The sequence below is a fragment of the Aedes albopictus genome, chromosome 2 (assembly GCF_035046485.1).
Source record: "Aedes albopictus strain Foshan chromosome 2, AalbF5, whole genome shotgun sequence".
Taxonomy (NCBI): Eukaryota; Metazoa; Arthropoda; class Insecta; order Diptera; family Culicidae; genus Aedes; species Aedes albopictus.
The window spans coordinates 506,653,691-506,676,337 of NC_085137.1; the positions used below are offsets into that span (position 1 = coordinate 506,653,691).

The 22,647-nt window shown below is 38.6% G+C and overlaps 1 protein-coding gene across 5 annotated transcripts in view; it reads left to right on the plus strand.

The window, feature by feature from the left end:
* The window catches only part of LOC109621712 (uncharacterized), a 438,995-nt gene that overhangs the window by 349,576 nt on the left and 66,772 nt on the right, over positions 1–22,647 (plus strand). For all 5 annotated transcript variants that reach the window (XM_062854500.1, XM_020075850.3, XM_020075849.3 and 2 more), the window contains one exon: positions 13,655–13,687. The gene's annotated coding sequence lies outside the window, so the exon portion shown is untranslated. The remainder of the gene's footprint in view (positions 1–13,654; positions 13,688–22,647) is intronic.

Consider the following 22,647-nt stretch of genomic DNA (forward strand, 5'->3'; position numbering starts at 1 on the left):
CAGTGATTCCTTGAATGATTCCTCCAGGTCTTTGGTTTTCAAAAACTAACTTAATACATGGGCTTGCCTCAAGGGTGTCCAGGGATTTCCTTAGAAACTTCTTGAAAAATTTCTTGAAAAAAAAATCTCGCAAACTTCTCTAGGAGTTTTTGCTTGGAATTGTTTCCAGAGTTCCTCCAAAAGTAAGTGTCGTCGGGGCCCGTGGAGCAGTGGTCCACACGTTCACTTCATAAGTGGATGGTCATGGGTTCGATCCCAGCCCCGGCACTTGCAATTTTTCGTCAGTTGCTCTTCCCCCGAGAGCGGCTGATCCCTGACCCTCTTCTGAGCATATACTCTAACGGACCCGGAAACTTGGATATCGGCTGACGGCAACTCAAAATGGACCCCCAATCGGACTGGAAATGGAACAAGGGCCACACAGCAACATCGTGCTCATCATTCTACCATGGACAGGGTAGAAGAGTGAAAGAAGCACAAAAGGCAACCAGTTCAATAAAGTAGAATAGAATAGAATACATTTAGGCGCTGCACAAAGTGGAAGTGCAGCGTCCAATTGGAATCGCTCACGTAGTACCCTAGTGTACAAAAGAGCTGTAAATTAGGTTAAGTGATTAAGAATAAAAAAAAGTAAGTGTAGAATTAGATTTAAGTTGAAATACACATTAGTAGAAACCAAAAAAACCCTCCTGAAGTTTTTCATGAAATTCCTTTAGCAATTCCTTCAAAGATATCTCAGGGTGCAGAAATTCCCTGAGGTGTTCCTCAAACGGTTATTCCAGGAACTGCTCCAGTAGGCTGTCCCCAAAAAAAAAAAAATCGATGTTCGAAAAGTCTAGCATTTTTGTATAACATTTGACATTGACAATTGACATTGATGTAATGTATATCGGAGTACAGTCGAGTCTCTTACTAAACGAATTCCTATTAAACGGACTCCTATTAAACGAACTCCTACTAGACAGGGGTGAGCGTTATAGGAGACTAAGAGCTTATGGGATTTCGGCATTTTGGGGGTGTGGCCTATTATCTCGGGTGTGTTAAGAGTTAACGCAATACTTTCTTCGGCAAAGTTTTAGGGCTTGATAAGATCTACCATTTAGAACTTTGGTTCATATGATTAGTTGGCAATTTGGCCGCTAGAGGGACCATCAACAATTTGATGCTAAATTGCACTACAGGAACCATATCAGGTTGTCAAGCAAACGTTACGATATGCGACAACTCAAGACTCTGATAATTTGGAAGGATAGTGTCTTCAGCAAAGTTGTTGGGTACGCCAATAACATACTGATGATGAGTTGCGAAGTTCGAAATTCCTCCACTGGGCGGCGCTAGTGAGCAAGTAAATTTTCAAAACCTCATATCTCAGAATCCCGATAACTTAGAAAGATGGTGTCTTCGGCAAAGTTGATCAGTATGACATAAACTTATAAAAAAATAAACACTTGTTTCGCGATTCTGCCACTAGGCGGCGCTAGTGAACATGCAAATTTTAGAAATCTCATAGCTCAGAATCCTGATAACTTAGAAAGTTGGTGTCTTCGGCAAAGTTGATCAGTATGACATAAACTTACATAAAAAATAAACACTTCTTTCGCAATTCTACCACTAGGCGGCGCTAGTGAGCATGTGAATTTTCAAAACCTCATATCTCAGAATCCCGATAACTTAGAAAGTTGGTGTCTTCGGCAAAGTTGATCAGTATGACATAAACTTACATAAAAATAAACACTTGTTTCAAAATTCTGCCACTAGGAGGCGCTAGTGAACTTGCAAATTTTAGATATCTCATAGCTCAGAATTCTGATAACTTAGGAAGTTGGTGTTTTCGGCAAAGTTGATCAGTATGACATAAACTTACATGAAAATAAACATTTGTTTCGCAATTCTGCCATTAGGCGGCGTTTACCGGGTTTTTTCGTATTTTTCGACGTTTTTGGCGGTTTTTCGGCTTGGCAAAACTAGTGTCCCTCCCCCCGATAACTTAGAAAGTTGGTGTGTTCGGAAAATTTGATCAGTATGACATTAACTTACATAAAAATAAACACTTGTTTCGCAATTCTGCCACTAGGCGGCGCTAGTGAGCATGTGAATTTTCAAAACCTCATATCTCAGAATCCCGATAACTTAGAAAGTTGGTGTCTTTGGAAGAGTTAAACAGAGTGACAAAAACTTACAAAAAAATAAACACTTGTTTCGCAATTCTGCCACTAGGTGGCGCTAGTGAACATGCAAATTTTAGAAATCTCATAGCTCAGAATCCTGATAACTTAGAAAGTTGGTGTCTTCGGCGAAGTTGATCAGTATGCCATAGACTTGCACAGAATGGAACATTTGTGTCAGAATTCTGCCTCTAGGTGGCACCAGTAATCACGCAAATTTTGAAAATCTCATAGCTCAGAATTCTGCAATCTTGGAGAGACTGTATTCTTCATTGATGAGATACGTGCCTCTGGAGCTGACCTACTGATTCTTCATTGATGAGATAGTTGGTTCGGAATTCTGCCCCTGGGCAGCATGCATATTTTATTAGTTGTATACCTTGATGTCAGTCGGACTCGAAAGGAATCCTCCGTGGAATTTTTAAGAGTATGCCAGCTGAAACTAATAGATGAATTAAAAGAATTAAAAAATTAAAGAATTGCGAAACAAATGTTTATTTTTATGTAAGTTCATGTCATTCTGATCAACTTTTCCGAAGACACCACTTTTCGAAGTTATCGGGGGGAGCGACACTAGTTTTGCCAAGCAGAAAAACCGCCAAAAAATCGAAAAAAGACGAAAAAACTCGGTAAACGCCGCCTAGTGGCAGAATTGCGAAACAAGTGTTTATTTTTATGTAAGTTTATGTCATACTCAGCCGGTTGCGATTCGTCCATGTTTTTGAAGTCAGCATCAGTTTTAGGGCAAACATTTGATTTGAGAGTGATTTGCGAGTAACATTTTTTACCTCTTCTTCAGGACCCCAATTACGAGCTAATACACACACGTTTTTATTTAGTGTACTATATATCAACTAACAAAATAACATTTGTTACGATTGCCCTAGTATTTTGGAAAATCATATATTTTGTTGGGAAAAATATTTTGCCTTTTTCAATTGTTGGTCCTGAAACGATATTTGTTTGGGGTTCAGCACGCAGTGGGGTTCAAAGATGTTGGCTCACTTTTTTCCTGTGGGGTAGTATTCAGGTGACAGCTGCCTGGTCATACTGATCAACTTAGCCGAAGACACCAACTTCCTAAGTTATCAGGCTTTGAGATTTTTAAAATTTGCAAGTTTACTAGCGCCTCCTAGTGGTAGACCTCTGAAACAAGTGTTTATTTTTATGTAAGTTTATATCATACTGATCAACTTTGCCGAAAACACCAACTCCCTAAGTTATCAGAATTCTGAGCTATGAGATTTCTAAAACTTGCAAGTTCACTAGCGCCTCCTAGTGGCAGAATTTTGAAACAAGTGTTTATTTTTATGTAAGTTTATGTCATACTGATCAACTTTGCCGAAGACACCGACTTTCTAAGTTATCAGGATTCTGAGATATGAGATTACTAAAATTTGCATGATCACTAGCGCCGCCCAGTGGCAGAATTGCCAAACAAGTGTTTATTTTTATGTAAGTTTATGTCATACTGATCAACTTTGCCGAAGACACCAACTTTCTAAGTTATCGGGGGGAGGGACACTAGTATTGCCTAGCCGAAAAACCGCCGAAAAAGTCGAAAAAATACGAAAAAAACCGGTAAACGCCGCCTAGTGGCAGAATTGCGAAACAAATGTTTATTTTTATGTTACTTTATGTCATACTGATCAACTTTGCCGAAAACACTAACTTCCTAAGTTATCAGAATTCTGAGCTATGAGATTTCTAAAATTTGCAAGTTCACTAGCGCCTCCTAGTGGCAGAATTTTGAAACAAGTGTTTATTTTTATGTAAGTTTATGTCATACTGATCAACTTTGCCGAAGACACCATCTTCCTAAGTTATCGGGATTCTGAGATATGAGGTTTTGAAAATTTACTTGCTCACTAGCGCCGCCCAGTGGAGGAATTTCGAACTTCGCAACTCATCATCAGTATGTTATTGGCGTACCCAACAACTTTCCCGAAGACACTATCCTTCCAAATTATCAGGGTCTTGAGCTGTCGCATATCGTAACGTTTGCTTGACAACCTGATATGGTTCCTGTAGTGCAATTTAGCATCAAATTGTCGATGGTCCCTCTAGCGGCCAAATTGCCAACTAATCATATGAACCAAAGTTCTAAATGGTAGATCTTATCAAGCCCTAAAACTTTGCCGAAGAAAGTATTGCGTTAACTCTTAACACACCCGAGATAATAGGCCACACCCCCAAAATTCCGAAATCCCATAATCTCTTAGTCTCCTATTAAGCGGATTCCTATTGCGCCCCCCGAGCAGTGATCTTATAAGGGGTCATTCAAATATGACGTCCATCATTTAGGGGGGAGGGGGGGTCTGAGAAAGTGTGACACTCCATGTATGAGGTATACAAAATTGCGAGACAGAGGGGGGAGGGGGGGGGTCTAAAATTCCCGAAAAATGATGGACGTCATATTTGAATCGGCCCTAAGAGTCTCGACTGTATCTTATTTGTATTTCTTCTTAAACCATGCCACTCGACGAGAGAGCAAAGTCGCGCGTGGTAATTGAAATAGAACCAACAGAAGGGAAGAAAAACCGACGAGTGGTTCATTTATTACTTCGGCTTCCAAACACTGATTTTAGGGAGTCAGGGTTGATTTAAAAGGTCTCAGGGTACATAGGAGGTTCCAAAGGAGTTCCAGGTGGTCTCAGTGGGTATCAGGGGGTACTAGGAGGTCTTAGGGGAGTTCCAGGAGATTTCAAGGACGTTTCAGGGGTCCTAGAGGGTTTCCAGGGGGTACTAGGGGATCTCAGGGGCGTTTCAAGAAAGTCTCCACATAGTACCTGGAGGTCTCAGGGGTGCATCCGGGAATCTGGGGCTTTTCAGGAGGTCTCGGAGGATTTCCAGGGGGCCTCAGGGGGGTTTCAAGGGGTACGCTCTCAGGGACGCACCAGGAAGCCTCAGGGGCTTTCTTTAAGAGTGACAGGTAGTCTCATGGGGGGTCCCAGAGGGTCTCATGGGCGGTCCATGGGGCCTCAGGGGGTTATAAAGGGCTCAAGAACCTTTCAGGGCATAAAGTGGGCTCAAGCTGGTCTCAGGGGTGCTTCACGGAATTTCAGGGGCGTTTCAGGGGACCTCATGGGGAGACCCATGGAGTTTCAGGGGATCCCAGGAGGTTTTAGGGACACTTCATGTAATGTTAGGGTGATCCTGTGGGCCTTGGGGAGATTAAGGGGGTTTCTGAGGCGTTTCAAAGGTGTCTCGGGGAATTTCACGGAGTGTCAGGGACGATCCAGGGGGTCTCCGGTGCGTCTTATGAGGTTTCTGTCGGAACGCTCTTAAAGCACCGACGAACCGACGTCACAGTGGTGTTTCAAAACTGTCCCGCTCAATTTTACGGTCGATCAGCGAAACGAGCGATCGCTTCTGTCGTATGTGAGAACACGGTGGTTTGGGGTCAAGCTAGCAAATCAACGCGAACCGTCATAGAGGTGGCGGTAGTGTTCGGCTCTTTTTCATCATAGCGTCGCGGACAACAGTTTTCAATTTATTTGTTCTACCTGTCACGTCGGTTTTTCGGTGCTTTATGCCTCTTGAAACGCCCCTGAAGCCCCTTGAAACCGGTAGACCAGTGTTTTCCAAATTCTTGTAAGTCAATGTTTTTCAAATTGAAGGCTCCTGAAACGCTCCATGAAGTCCCTTGTAACCAGTAGACCAGTGTTTCCCAAATTCTTGTAGATCAGTGTTTCCCAAATTAGTCGGAACTATCGACCCCGTGAAGCTGACATAAAAAATTATCGCCTCCCTAAGGTGCAAGTTTTTCGTTTTTTTCTTTTCTTTTTTCTTTTAATAACTAAGAATTTTCTAAATTCTTACGATTGTACAGATCTACAAACTATTTATTTGCACTTGCACCGTTTTTTTTTTCAAAAGTATCGCAGTGCACCAACACGTTATATTACAAGTATGTATTCAACTTCCAGTTTAGAATTCTAAAACCAATATAACATTCAGCGTAAATAACATTCAGCAGTAAATAACATTCAGCATCATATTTTTTTCAGAATTTCAAGGAAATTCCACTTTCACATATTGTAATTTAAAAATAATAAGGAAAATTGTAAAAAATCGAAATTATAATGTCATTGTCTAATGTCAACTTTAATGCTTGTCAAATTATAAATTTATGGAATATTAGATGACTACATAATTAAAAAAAAACTTGAACAAAAACTTTGAAGGTTTTAAAAATTACAACATTTTGACATTTTGACTTTTGACATAAGTTTTAGAATACTGCGGGACCTGTAACACAAAGCTTTCAAGGTTGCTAAGTATTTCAAACTTCATAATCATTTCAAACAAGTAGTGTAGCAAATTTCTGTAATTTAATGCTTTTCATAAACTTATCAACCAAATGATATCAGGCTATGTTTCGGAAAACGCAAATGTAAATTGTGAAAGCCAACTGGAGAGCTGTTATTCAAAAAGCTGATTTAGAAAAATAAAACAAATGATCGAATAACATCGAACAAAAATAAACCGAAGAGGTTGTGAAAATTGTTTAAAATCATTGAAAACAAATAACTAAGAAAAGTGCCAAACTTTTGCAACTACGATCAAGCAAAAAGTAGTAAGAGATGATTTTATTCCAATATTAAAGTATGGTGAAAATTTCATCGCTTTTCTTAAAATAATGACAAGTTTTTCCAGATTGCAGACAAGTGAAGGTAAAAAAATCTTGCATAAACACTTTGAAAATTTAACGTGGTCAGCTACGACAGGCATGCAAAATGTTAATATTTCCAAATCCATTATGGATGATGAGCTCAGATGTTGTTGACCATGTCATGAGAAAGTGTCTCAGGAAGATAACGCTTGCGTTCATGGATTAATCTGCACTTAATTCTAAAATATGACAAGAGGTTCGAACTCTGGGCATCGTTTTCTAACAGCAAGATGATGTCACCAAATTTGTAGAAGGATGATAGCCTCAAGAACCGCATGCTACTTTTCAAAAAAGCACACGAGGGAACGAGATTTCAATTATTTTGGTGAGCTGCTACGACAGCCGGAGATGTTCAGTGGTATTATCACGAATGGATAAAGTTATTATAAAATGCATTTAAAAATAAAAATAAATATGCTGAAATATACAATTTTTTAAGATAAACTTTAAATGATTTCACGTTGTGTTGATATGTTTTATAGTTTATGCAAACAACGATGTTCTTCTGTGGAAAATAAACAATACTTTGTTTCCCAAAGTCATATCTTTTTCTATGTAATCAATTAATAGTCAAAGCCTACCCTTATCTATACGGCCTGAGAACGGGGCTGAGCTGAGTTCTTAATGTGATTTTATAAATAAAATCCATCTTCAAAGGCATCGGCATCTATGTTATCATACCGGGTACGATGGGTAATAAAATAAAAACCATGAACGAAACGGCCCGGACCTAACAACACTGAGCTGACTGGGTACCTGCTGTGGTACTGCCACGGACATCACGTTTAGAAATGCCAATTCGCGGTGAAATATAGGCGTGCCACTGGATTCCAAACCAATGGATACCTAATGGAGCTAGGCCGGATTCAACGGGCTCTCGTTGGTGCTGGTTTGGATTTTACGATTTGTTTTGAGTTCCTGCCCCACGCGATTCTAATGTTGATCGTTGATCCTAATTTATCGTAACCGATGGCTGGTGCGCTGTGGTGAGTTGGTTGCAGTAGTTCTCAAACTGATATCGTTTCTCTTGAGATTTTAAAAGCTATGAAATTGCAAATGTAATAAAATGTTTGTAAAGGTACAGTTTTTATTTAAATCGATAATTTGAGTTAACAACTCGCAGAACAGACAACGGAGCCTTAAAAACCCCTTTACATATCATTGTTTGCATTGTGTATCGGGTAGTCTAAACAAACTCAAAACGTTCTTGCTCGTTCATTGCTTCGGCTAAATGTACCCAGACGTGAGAACCCCTGCCCCAGATAATTTATAATGGTTGCTGTTTACGGTTGAATCCCGCAACCTGATGGACACGTGGCCCGAGGGAGGAACCGGCCAAGCAGGTAAATGCAAATCACGATGATTAGGTACCTACGTTCCTCTCCGCTGTGTATCCAGTTGGACCGCAAAGTGCATCGAAACCGGGTCGGGGAAACCATCCTCCCGGAGGCTCGTGCCTGGTTGGGCCCGTTTCGGATGGTTATCTATCTCTGCTGCTAGCTGAAGTTCGGTTCGGATTGTTATGTCTGTACGGCTTTGAAGGCATTCATTCTGGGATTCCATCGACGATGATGGCCACGGGGGCGCTAAATTTCAAGGTTCAGATCTATGATCACGATGATGACGGCATTGATTGGCTTGGCGATGCGATGGGGATGAGGGGATGGGAAGAGAAATGTTTCTTGTTCTTTTATTCGTTGAAGGAGGCGGATTAGTTTGATTCCCGTTTGGTTCGGATCGTAAAATTACTGTCAGCGCGCTGACTTTAAGCTTTATCTGGGTGGAGTGTAGTCGGAGTAAAGATAAAAGAGACATCAATTCGGGGAGGACCATATTTCCATTCGTTGCGGCTATTCACAAGTAGGTTAACGTGGCATTTTCAACGAGCGGTAATTTGTTGCGAAGTGGGTGGCTTAAGGGCGGCTTACTGATGTAGTGATCGGAATGAGGAAATAAATTTTAACAACTTGTGCTTTTCGGATGATTTTACGGCCTTGTTGATGCTGAACATGATGAAGCAGGTATAGATTGATTGAGAGGCACGTAACATCCACTTGGGCGGCTTTGATTATCTTATTCAGATTTATCTACAGAGTAAAAACTTCGTACATACTATCGAATCACAAATGTTTGTTTAAAATATCCTTTTTAAATCGAGAAATATTATTCCTAGAACGTCAGGATTTCTAGAAAATAACATATGGTATAAGGGTTCGTTTATTATTAACATGATTTTGCTTGTTTAGGATCCTATCTTAATTGGAAAAATCGTTGGAAAATAGAGGCATCTCGTCTCTGGGAAGTGCTTTTATTAGAGTTATCCTTTAGAGCTATCCAAACTGGTCCAGATATACTAAAATCAATCTAGATCATTTATATCTTGTTTAAGAAGTATCTTAGTCCTAGTTGTATTTTCTTCTGCAATATTTATTGCCGTGATATTTTAAACATCGAACATTGCACCTTCTACGAATCCTCCAAGAGTACCTTTCACGAGAAGGCATTCGTAGAGGTATCCCGGAGCTCTTGTAGAAATCCCAGAACTCTTAGAAGAATCCCAGGAAAAAGTACTTGATGAGTTTTAGAATTCCTGTACAAATCTTGAAACGTTTATTCTTGGGATGGAGGTATCCTAGAAGAAATTCCAGAAAAAAAATCCTGGAAGTCCCGGAAGTATTTCTGAAGCAAATTTCGGAAGGAATCTCTGGAGGGGATCCTGGAATTATGCATACCGTAAAATGGGTCCCCATTAATTCATGGGTTCTACTTCTTAAAACTTTCAGGACAAGCAGTCCAATCATTTTCTAGCTGCCTGCTACGCATATAGATTACAAAATTTGATGATTTTTTTTGGAGAAATTGAAGATATTTAACCAAATGTGCGAATTTTTGGAAAATATGAAAATGGGGTGTTAAGGAATTCAAGGGAATGAATGTAAAAGTTCTTATATTGCAAGGAAAGATAAAAATAAATTTATTGTAAACAGTGACTGTAATATTTTTTAACATCACCGAAAAAGATTATTATTTTTTTTATCTGTATTAACGACTTTTTTAGCCCTAGGCTAGTTCATCTCGGGACCCACGCTTGACTTCCCTTCCAAAGGAAGAACTCACATTTTGCGAGTTTGTCGGGAGTGGGATTCGATCCCAGGTTCTCGGCGTGATAGTCAAGTGTTCTAACCATCACACCAGGTCCGCTCCAGAAAAAAAAGAAAAAAAAAGGTTATCATAGTCCTGACAGTTTCATTGTCATCTACCTTTGTATATTAGTTTTTATTTTTGTTAAAGCTTCGAAATCTGAAGAAATACCGTCAATTGTACCTGAGTGGCTTCATTTTTTTAACGAACACATTATTCACAGTTACTATTTAGAGTAACCAAATTAAATAGTTCAGACTGAGGTTGTAAACTAATGATGGGTATTTACAGTTTGTCATTCACTTAAAAACTCATTTACATTAAAATGTTTTATATGCAAGCATCATTAGATGGCCAAGGGTGTAAACTGTGTATTCAATGCTGATATTTCTACTCTGGAACATCGCTGATAGGTCGTATTTTAGATTCTGAGAAATTTTAGCAGCCATGAGTCATCTTCATAAATATTTTCTTTTGCAAGAGTTAGTGGCAGTCTGGTTTACATAATATTTGGAACAAGTGAGCATATTCCACATTTTCAAAAAGCTGTCACGTTTTAGCGCCAATCATTATTAATATTTAAATAAGAAAACAGACGGAAAATCTATTTTGAAGAATACGCCTTCGTTAAAACATACCACAAACACAAACTTCTGTAATGAGAGGACTACTGCGGCATTAAGTTTAAGCATTTGACCAATTTTCTAATTATATGTATCAATATAACACTTGTTTCTTAAGATCTATATTGTATTAGTTGAATTTACCATCCATAGCAACTGTTGGGATGTCTATAACCCAAAATGAAATCTGTAATACATGATTCAGAATAGTAACTGCTAAACAATGAATCAATCGTCCCAAAACTTCATGATACAAATAAAAAAGTTATATGAGAAATTTAATCCCCTAATACCCCACCAGTTTATGAAACTAGACTTTTTTCACAAGGAATGTCGGTATTCGAAAACCACCTAAGTTACATCAAATATTTTACCTTAGTTTCGTTTGAAATGAGTTGTAGAACACCTAACGATTACTCACATATTTTTCCTAATAATATTTCTGACCTCACAAATGAATGTTTCAATGGTAGTAAAATTGAGAAAAAGCAATGACATTCTACTTTTCATGTCTAGTGTCCAGTTAAAAACGTATTTTTTATGAGTGGTAATCCTTATACTATGCCTTTATTTCCAACACGCATTTGAAGCGAATTTGGAATAAGTAAATCCATTTTTATACGGTTTGGCGATTTTTCAAAGTAGTGTATAAAGATGAATCCCTTAACACCCCATGAGTTCTTAACGCCCCATTTTACGGTACTACACACCAAATTTTTCGAAACGCTTCCAGCACAAAAAAAATCAGCAAAATAAATTGCTGAATTTCAGCAAAATTTCTGCTGAACTTCAGCACAACGTTGCTGATCAACTGTCAAAATTGCTGGATGGTTCAGCAAGTTGAAAAATAATTGCTGATATTCAGTAAATTCATATTACTGAATGAAATCAGCACAAAAAAAAATCAGCAAAATTTGCTGAATACCAGCAAACAAAATTTGGAGTGTAGGATTCGCAGAACTCCTAGAAGAATCCCAGAAACAGATCGCCGAGAAATCCCAGAAAAAACATCCTGGAGGAATCTAGGAACTCCTGAACACATCAAGTCAAGGAAGCAATCTCAAGTGCAATCCTGAAAAGAGTTCCTCGAGGAATCCCAAAAATAACTCGTAAAGGAATCCTAGATGAAGCCCAACCTCCCTCCCCACCCCCTACGGGCTTTACCAATACTTAATGCATCCCTCCCCCCTAGAACCGTCACGTACTTAATGGATGGCCCCTTTAGGAATCTCATGAGACACTCTTGGAAGAATCCTAGAGGAAACGTTTAAAGGAATCCCAAATAAAATCTTCGGAGAATCTCATAAAGAGCTTTCTGAGAAATCTTTCATAAAATAACTGGATAAACCAAGAAAGGAACTCCTGGAGGAATCCCAGGAAGAATGGATGAGCTTATTCCGGAAGGTAGTTCTGGATACATCCCAGAAGAAGCTTCTAGTGGAGCCCTACAATAAAATCATAAAGTAGCAGACTTTTCATCTTGATTCAGTAGATTGTTGGCAACCGAGTAGTACGAACCGCAGCCCTACCCCTCTCTTGTTGGTCATTCGCTGGTGTTCGGATAGGCGAAGGGTCTTCCAGCAGCAGTTTGTATGTGCAGCTCAAAGCTAAAAAAGGAATTTTATTAGGAATCGTTTTGAGGAAGTCATGTTGCAACAATACATTTGATCTTGCCTATACCAATCGCAATACAATACCCTTTTGAACGATGCAACAACGTCGCTTATAGCCGTCGCCTAAGATTAACATTAATTAATAAATCATCAAACTTCGAATTCAACCGTGGAACATACCTAAATACAGTAAATCTTCAAACACACGATGTTACTGCAAGCCTTAATACAAGTGGCCAGAACTAGGCGGAATGCTATGATGCTATATTAGAAACCGGCGTTTTAGAAATGTAAAATTAACCCTATGAGGAACAGAACAGTATTTACCTAATCCTAACGTAACGTTTCTAATTAATAAGCAAACGGCTTAGGCAGAACTCAATTCAACGGTAATCCACACAGAATACCTCGCACTAAACTTCGCATATAATCAATTAACAAATTCAGGTTCTTCACCAAATTAGCATCACATCGAATCTTCTCGAACATACAATCAGTATCGCACGTTTCTGACATCTGCTATTGTGCTACGGCAAGTCATTGTGTCAACCGTAGCTATTCATTCGACGAGTGGGGATGCTGAACGTCGTCCGTGCTGCCAGAACAGCTGGTCTCAACCTTTTTTTTATCTATTGCTTTACAGTTCATAACTCTCCATGCCCGTGTCTGATCGACCCAAGTCCAACAAAACCCCCCACCACCCCAGCCAAACTACTGGGAATCGTTAAAAAGCTGTTTGTTTATCTAATTGTTATAACTTTTTCCCGCGCAAGTGGTCCCTTCGTGCCATAATTTTCCCAACACGAGCCGCAGAACCGGACCCACCGAAACCATTTGCATTAGCACATCTTAATTATTCATCATGCTTCACGTCTCGAACCGTTGGTAATTTTTTTTCCACGACACCCACAAAAGTTTTCCCTTCCTGTGGCCTCCACCACCATCGCCCATGGTCTTCTCGCCACTCGCACGGCACTCTTCTTGTGACAGCAGGGCACTATTTCTTTATTTTTACTTTTATTGCTCTGGATAATGAGCTCGTAGCAAATGCCAAAGCACATCACCCAATTGCGCGAGTGTTATGGTTTTCTGCTTATCTTAACAACAACTAGAACAAAACATACCCCCAGTGCCCAGGCCCACCCAATTGGCAACAGTCTCAAAAAATTTTACCTTTCGGAGTCTGGTCGGGGCCGGAGACAAAATACGGTTTCGGCGACTATCGTCGTCGCTCGGCGTGGAGGAATAAACAGTGTTATGACTGTGCTAAATGTTTGCGCAATTAGTTTTAATATGTTTTATCTTTCCTCTCGGGGAGATGGAACGTTGCGTCGTCGTCGTGGAGACTGGTTCAGCAAAAACGTAGCTTCATCTGTGTTATGGCTAATTGAATGTTATTTTTTTTCGCTAACGATTATTTTTCTCTTTTATTTTCAGGTCCGATGAAGTGGAACATTTGATAATTGGGAGGTGAGTTACGTGGAATTGAGTGACAGTTTCTGAATATTTTTAATTGCTGTTGCATGTACAGGGGATAGACAAAATGATCGGGACAGGCAAAATTTCCACTTTTCAAAAAATGTTCAATTAGCTGTAACTTTTCGATTAGTGCATCAAATATTCTAAAATTTTCACTGTAAGTTGATCAACTAGTTGTGTATTAGTGGACAAAATTTGGAATGCAATGAAATTTTGTCCATTTATGACTCATATAATGAGCTCTGAAAAACGTTTGAAACAACTTGAAGTTATTAACGAGAGAAAAAGTTATAGTGATTTCATTAATTTTATGATTTTTTATTAAATTGGTCTATTTTTAATATGCATCCCATTACTTTTTCAATGAATTGCCGCCTATGTTGTTACTTTTTTTCAAAACATATCTGTATTCAAGAGAATCAAAGGGAATTTAAATGAACTATAATTAGCATCTTGAATTTTTAAACGATGTTGAAATTTAAGAAAATTTGGTGTTTTATAAGAAAAATAATCAAATTGTTATAATTTTCTTCCGTGTTAAGAATTTTAAGTTATGTCAAAAGTTTTCCGAAGCTCATTATATAAGTCATAAATAGTCAAAATTTCATTACATTCGGTTCATTAAATCCGGAGATATAGCAGCTCAAGTTGGCTATCGGATAATTTTACCTTTTTTTAGAATCTTTATAACTTCGTCCAGAATCGTTCGACCTTTTCCGAATTTTGTTCACTGATACACAAATAGTTGATCAACTTACAGTGAAAATTTGAGAATATTTGATGCACTTATCGAAAAGTTACAGCTATTTGAAATTTTTTAGAGAAGGGAAAATTTTGCCTGTCCCGATCATTTTGTCTATCCCCTGTATGTACACAACTATGAAACACTAATATGAAAAGCGGGTTTTGAAGAAAAAATATCTACATAAAATAACATGGAACGAGCTCACCATATTGTCAAATATGAAGGGCATTCCGTTAAAATGGTTACTGGGCGAGATGCTTTATAAACCTTCTATTTGTGATATGAGTATACACCATTAACGAAAAGATTATTCATCTTTGCAAAGCCCATAACAGGTAGCGCCTTGATGAATGGTGGGAAGGCATCACGTTTATCTTCAATTGATGCGCTCGTCGACCATGCTCACTCAAAGTGCATGCGCCTGTCGGATTAAAAATACATAAAGCAAACTTTTTGAACTGACAAACCACCGGCAAAATGACGCACGTTGAATGTTGATTAGTCGAGGCAATTTCATCGTTCTGAGAGACTCCCACCGCAAACCGCTGTTGGACTACTGGACATCATCACCGAGCGTGCAAATTTTTTACTGCCCTATGAAGCCATTAATTAAGAGATTTAACGTTCATAACATTTTTTTTTACTCTCGGTCCGTCGACGTCCTCGCCGTCCTTCCCCGGCTACTGGAAAGCTTGTAGCCAGGGCAAAGGCCCTGACTTCTCGGAAGATATTAAGACATTAAAAGCATCTTTCCATCTCCATTCTAGAGAAGAACGACAGCACACGAAGCCTCCCTCGGGACCCAGAACGAGAATGCAATGAGGATGATTGTTGTTTTCGGTCTTATCTCTCTACTGCTGCTTCTGACTGGTGGGAAACTAGAGTTGCGCGTGGAGCAAATCGCAGCTTCCGACCGAGCCCAGCAGAAGACTCGATTTCTATTCTCAGGTCCATTCTTCAAATCGCATTTCGCGAGATCGTTAAGCGAGGATAGTATCAATTATCTGTCATTTTATGGACAGCACTGGAAAGCTGTGTGCGCTCTTTATCGCACATTACATACTAGCGAACCCTTTTTCTTCCCGTCGCGTTCCATTTGTGAGAACATTGCCGACCGGTATCCTAGCTAGGCGAGGCGGCCTGCGGACTCGTTTCTTTCATTTTATGTATTTATCTAGGAAATTAAAATCATTTTACAGTGGGAATGTCCAAAGATGCCGCCGCCGCCGCCGACAGCACGCCTTGGGGAGGCAAAAATAAAAGTGAAAAATAAGGTTTCAACACGAAGGCGATTCCGCTCGAATGCAGACAAAACGAACGGACATTGTTTTGTGGCAGCGAATGTTGATAAATTTCGTCGTCTGGTCTCAGACGAAATTAGCACGTTTGCTTGAGAATTCATATTGCTGTGGTAATTGGTCAAATGTGGATAGTTCAGATGTTTTCTGTCTTCAAATTGAACCGTTTCCTTGTTTTTACGAATTATTTGGCAATGCTTTGTTTGATCTTTGCCGAAAAATGAGGCCTGTTTAACAACTACCCTTGCATATAACAAAACGGCTTGTGTTATAATGTGTTTCTATCTAGACATTCATAAGATAAAAATTTCTATCGGGTATCGTAGAGTAGAGAAAAAAATCAATAATGGCAATAGAGTTCAAAAACTAATACTGGTTTGATTGTTATAAGATCTTGAAATACTATCTTAAATTGACTCTTAGAACATCATCATTATATCATATTTAGCTCATTTGAGATCTATCCATACATTAGCGTTTCATTCCGTCATCTGGCCTTTTATGTATTTGTCAATCGGGCAAATGTACTTAGGTCATCGAAGATCGTCTATTTAGACCTCAAACATAGCCATTGATGAATAATTGCCACTAAAAAGCTAAAGAACGGGAACATACGTTGGGAGTGACATCGCTGAGAAAGTTTATGTCACTCCGTCGATGCTCTTCAAAAAGAGACGAACCAGCCAAGGGCTGAAAGTCTCTCAAATAAAGAAAAATCAATCAATCAATCGATGCTCTTCTCCTTTCTGGGAAGAGACAGAGGAATTTAACCCTTATGTCCAGGCTCAAAAGCCTAGGTTTAAGCGCCATTACTCGGTCTCTGAAACGAGAAAAAAGTAAGGTGATCCCTTGCCCGAATACATACATCAAATATGTTTATAATACATAAGTGACCCGATTTTGTCAGCCCCTTTCCGGAACAAACTTTTTGCTTCCCTCAAAAATCTAAACAGATATTCACACTTTTTATCCCTCTATGTTCTGCCTTTCAGCAGAAGTTTGATGATGATCTCAAATTAATTGGTCAAAGTTTGACCGTTGGATAATGAGAGCATAAAGTTCGTCGCAAAATGGGCCGATAAAATCGGGTCCGTATAGTACATGTTCCTAAAGAAATGCACAACTACACAATTCAAATTAGAACAAACTCACAAAATTCAACATTTTGAGTTCACCATTCGCCAATAACGGAAAGGCTCAATTTCCGTCTGCCCAACAAACATTTTTTCTGTATAAGAGTGGAACAAACCATTCTTAAGCAAACTTTAGCTTAAGGCGAAACTGGATCCATTTCCTCACTTTTTGGTTTCTGATTTTTTATAAAATAACGAAGCAATATTTTCAAAATCGGTTTTCGTACACATGTAGAGTATGGATCAAGGTATCTCCTGATTTTTTTTCGTAGTGGATAATGTTTTTCGTTTTCGCAGAAACCATTTTTGAATGAAATTTCACAAAAAAATGGTTTCTGCAAAAATGGAAAACTTTTTCCACCACAAAAAAATTCAGAAGATACCTTGATCCATACTTATTGCTTCGTTATTTTATAAAAAATCAAAAACCAAAAAAATGAGGAAATGCTTCCAGTTTCGCCTTAAAAAACTGTTCTTCAGCTAGTTTTGTTCCTTAGGTGATCAGCCAAACTCCTCAAATGAAACTAAGAAATTTGTGTGGTCACCCGCACAAAAAAACTGCATACAAAAATTTTGAATGATACTGGTTCCAGAAAAAAAAACTAAAACTGTCTTTTTTGCAAAGTGCATGATAAAAAACGAAGTGAGAGATACAGCTCTTCTGTAAAAGAACATCTCAGCCCGAACTATGGAAGAAACTGCGGCTACTTCTCACCGTTAAAAGATATCGTTATGAGTCACAACACTTGCACGAACGATTCAACACCGGATTCCACAACGAACTGCAACAACCCTGGTTCTTCTTGTAACAGTTTTCAAAGAAATTGGGCATCACCCTCGAACCGCACGAGACTGAGCACCTGCCAACTGTTAGAAAACTCCTGTTGAATATTGCGCTAGTATCTGCATAATATACTATTAAAACGTGTTAAAACTTGGCCATGAAGTGGACCCTATTACTTCAGTGTGGATCTCAGCGAAAATTACTCATTTATACAAGTTATGAGTGATTAGATCCATAAATTGCTACGGATGGTATGGTAATGATAGGACTTCGATTGAAATCCTACGGAAAACTACAAATTACGTTAAAGTAACCACAGTTTTGAATAAAGACGGGTGGTACCGATTATCCTGCTTCTTGCTATTCCTATGTATACTTCTCAAAAACTCTTACAGGAAAAGGGAATTGCTTCAGAATTTTGTTTAGGAATTTGCTTCACTAGGACAGCTTCAAAGGCAGGTTCTCTTCTATTTGAGAAATTTGTGCCATAGGAATTTACTTAAATTTTCCTGAGGATTTGTCTCGAAATTTTATCTAAGTTTGTATCCTGAATTCCTTCCGAGATTTAGACGGTACCTACTTGAATTTCTACAGCCATTCATATTATTTCACAGTTTCTCATATTTTTTTCCAGTGAGGTCATGAATGGATTTTTAAACGTTTCATCACATGGTGGTGTGCCGAAGCTCTTCTGAGTTTCTCCAGAAGTTTCTCCCAACATTCTATTAGTGGTTTTCTAACTATTTACTCTCCGATTTTTTTCTGGTGTGCCGGGATATCTGAGAGTTGTGTCTGGTATGCCTACCAGAACTCCTCCCAGGATTTCTGCAGGAGTTTTTAACGAGGTCTCTGCCGAAGTACCTCCTGGGATTTCTTCGAAAAGTTTTCCTGATATGCTTCCAAAGTTTCTCGAATACTTTCGGATATCCTTTTAAAGCTTATCTAAAGTTGCTTTAGGAATTTCTTTTAGTGGCTCTACAACAGTTTTTGTTGAGGAATTTGTTTATAAATCTGTTCCGGTGATACTTCTGATTTTGTTCAGTGTCCCGGGATTGTTAAGAGTTGTTCTACTAGAGCACCTCTCAGGATTTCTACAGAAGATTTTCATGGTGTCTCTGTAAAAGTACCTCCCGGGATTTCTTCCAAAAGTTTTTCGGATATACGCCCAAAGTTTCTCGATCCATCCGGAAATTCTTCCAAACTTTATCCAATCATTTCTTCAGGAATTTCTCCAAGCAGTATGATGACTTTACAACTACATTAGTGACCCGATTTTGTCAGCCCCTTTTCAGAACACACTTTTTGCTCTCCTCAAAAACCTGATCAGTTTTTCAAACTTTTTATCCCTCAATATTCTGCATCTAAGCTGTAGTTTTGTCGATAAGCAAGAATTAATAGGTGAAAGTTTGACCGTTAGATAACGAGAGCACAAAATTTGTCGGAAAATGGGGCTGACAAAATCGGGTCCTTACTGTATTTTCCTGGTTTCCACAAAAGTTTGGAATTTCTTCCAAAGAGTTTTTCCGCAATTTATCTAGAATTGTCTTACAGATTTTGCAGATTGGCCCGTAGGTCCTTTCGGGATTTTTCAACGAGGTTTTGAGAATTTTTCCTTGAATTTTCCCGTATATTTCCTCACAATTTTTCTAAGGATTTCTTCCAAAGTACCTCTCGAGATTTCTTCAATAGCCTAATAGGTTTTCATTCAACATTACAATAATAACTTAAAATTAAAGGCTCACGAGTGAACCATATCAGAATCTCAAACTTGAAAAAGAACAGCATGCCAAATTATAAACGTGTTATGCCTCCAGAAATCCTAGAGGCGGCATAGGGCAAAGGAGGGTTGCTCTTAAATACCTGTGGGGTTATGGAGTGTAGCCAACTAACCAAGTCTACATTTGTCCATTTGTGTTTCCAGCTGATCATGATCTCCTGACGAGGGAACAGAAAAAAATCATGGAAGGCTATTTAAAGCTTGCCCGAAAGCGAGAAATGTGAAAGCACCCATGCCACAGCCACGGTGAAGAATGATTTTGACAAAGCATTTAAGACTTGGCGTATTTTATTCAGAGTACGCTAAGTGCTTCATCGGTTTAATTGACCAAATAGATTCCAGAGAGCTTAACATATCAGTAAAAGTAGCAAAGTAGGAAGTGCTTAAGGTACACCGGGGCAAGTTGAAACGGGATGGGCAAGATGAAACAACGGGTTAACATGATGTTTTCAATTAATGATGAACAATTTGATTGTCATAACACATAGTTTTTGATTCATACAATCTTTTGCTGAAGGGTACATTTCCAAATTGTGTTGAAATCTTGTTCAAAACTTCGCGCTTGACTTCACGTTTTATCTTGCCCCGGTGTACATTATTGTCAAAGGCTTGAAATTTCAAAAATCTATTACAAGGAATTTTATTCGGTAATTTTCCAACATTTCTTTATAAATTCTTCTATGTAGCAATTGAAAATGGTGTCCAAGAGTGCAACATCTATAATATGTACCGGGCATTTCCTCAAAAAGCTGGTGTTTTTAAAGCGTATATCTCTGCCAATTTGCTTCATATTTCAAAGCTTTCGCACTTTAGAATGGGTATGCTTTCAATCGGTTGCAGTTAAAAAGCGGTTACAAATACCAAATACTGTTTAGTTTAATATTTTTTTAAATACACAGTTAGAGTTGGTTATTTCTCACATTTTGACTACAAATAGCAGATTTTGGTGCAGGCTAGAGAAGTATGCATTGGAGCTCTTTGATGTGAAAAGAAAAAATAAACACAGGCACCGCAAAGAGAAAAAGTGAGACTCTACATAGTGCACCATGATCAGGGATAGGCGGCATGCACCGTGCGGTGCGAAAAAAGCGTGTGCTTCACACAATCGCAAGTGCTCGTCTCCCGTTTTGCCGAGAGACAAGAGACATATAAGTGAGAGCTTTCGTAATTGTGCGAGAGACAATCGCAGCACTAGCTCTACGGCGCAGGGAGTAATGCACGGTGCTTGGAACTGCGCTTGTCTCCAAACAGAAAAAATCAATTAATAAATTAATTGAAGAGTTTGTGTTTTCGGCAAAGTTGTTAAGCTTGTCAAGGGTTGACAAGTGATGGGTCGTTTGATTCGATTTTTTTCAAATCGTGCGTAGTATCAAGCCAAGTGCCAAGCACGGAGACAAGCACCGAGAGAGTGCATACGACAGAACGTGAGAGACAGGAGAGCTCCAGCGCGCGGCAAAGTAAGCGAGCAACACACTACCGATTGCTCGTACTCGTCTCCTTCTAGTTTGTTGTGCTGTCTCGTAGCAGAGTGTGCGGCACGCAAAGAGTTTTGAGTCGCACCCTATCCCTGACCATGATTCCCTTCGCGATTAGAGCAGTTGCTGCTCACCCACAGTGCTTCTGTCTATCTTCAGAGCGTCACGTTTGGAAAAATGCTTGTTGTCATGACATCAACGTAAACTACGCTAGAAGATAAATTGGCATTGGAAGGCGTCTGACGAAGGCATTCTTTGACAGAAGTCAGGTTTACAGAAGCTATTACCTTACGGTCACAAGCCTATCCCTTAATGAAATTCATAGGCAAAATAGCATGGTTAGATATTTCTGAAAAAAGATGTTATTCTACTTGATACGCTCCCTAGCGTGCGCAACTTTTTCTTTTATCTCAATCACTCTCGTAAACAAACACGAGAAAGAAACAGATGAAAGAGGGGGCACTTTGCGATTAAGAAAAAGAACGAGCGAGAAAAAAGAAAAAGCTGCGCTCGCAAGTGGATACACCACAATGTTTTCATCCATTTTCCTGCGCCAGAACTAACTACAGTGTATTAAACAGTTGTACGTACAGCAATTTTTTTGTCAAATAATTTTTCATCCAGATGATCATAACTTTTTTATACATTAATCAAATACGATGAAATTTTGATGAATCATAATCCATATATTAAAGCTTCATTAGTAAAATTTTGAGCGAGATCGAATAAGTTTCTGAAAGTTATAGAACTTTTAGTAAAACTTATAAGATTTTAGAACACATTTTTACAACATTATATCTCAATATGTACTTGATGAAACTTTTTCCATTTTTTTTGTGATACAGCTTAGGTATAAGGCTATCATATGCAGCTTCTTTTGGGGTTTTATATTCACTACAAAAAATATGAAAAATCTGTATATGTTCAGAGTGTCATTTAGAAATTTGTCATATTTTGATCAATAAAAGTGCCAAGTGTGTTCAACGTTTTTAAACTCTCTTAACCTTTCAGCGCGCGCGCTGTTGTAAAAAGTACAACAGCGCGGTGCAGTTTCGGTTGCTTGATGGCGCGCGTCCTGGAAGGTTAATGTAATATTGTTATACAGGACCTATTAAACTACATATGAAGAGTAGATCATATGTATTTTTCGTTCGATTATTGCACTTTTGTTGGTGGAAAACGTTTGGCAGATTATATGTACAAAATAAGGTAAATTTTTATATATCGTCAACTACATAAGCATAATTTTCATATTTTTTGTAGTAGATATAAAACCTCAAAAGTAGCTGCATATGAAAACCTTAGGCATCAGCTGTAACACACAAAACATTGAAAAAGTTTCATCGTGTACATATTGAGATATAATGTTTTAAAAATGTGTTCAAAATTCTTATAAGTTTTTCTAAAAGTTCTATAACTTTCAGAACACTTATTCGATATCGCTCAAAATTTTACCAAGGGAGCTTTCATATATGATTCATGATTGGTCAAAATTTCAGCGTTTTTGATTGACGTATAAAAAAGTTATGTACATTATTATGAAAAATTATTTTGACCAAAAAATTGCTGTACGGGCAATTGTTTGATACACTATATGGCTTCCATAGTGATACACTATATGGCTTCCATGCAATTTTAGAATGCTCTAATATATGTTTGCAAAGAAATTATAGGCATTCAAATATATGCATATTGTCTGACAGTCAAGCAGCACTAAATGCTTTGAAGTCAGCGGTATG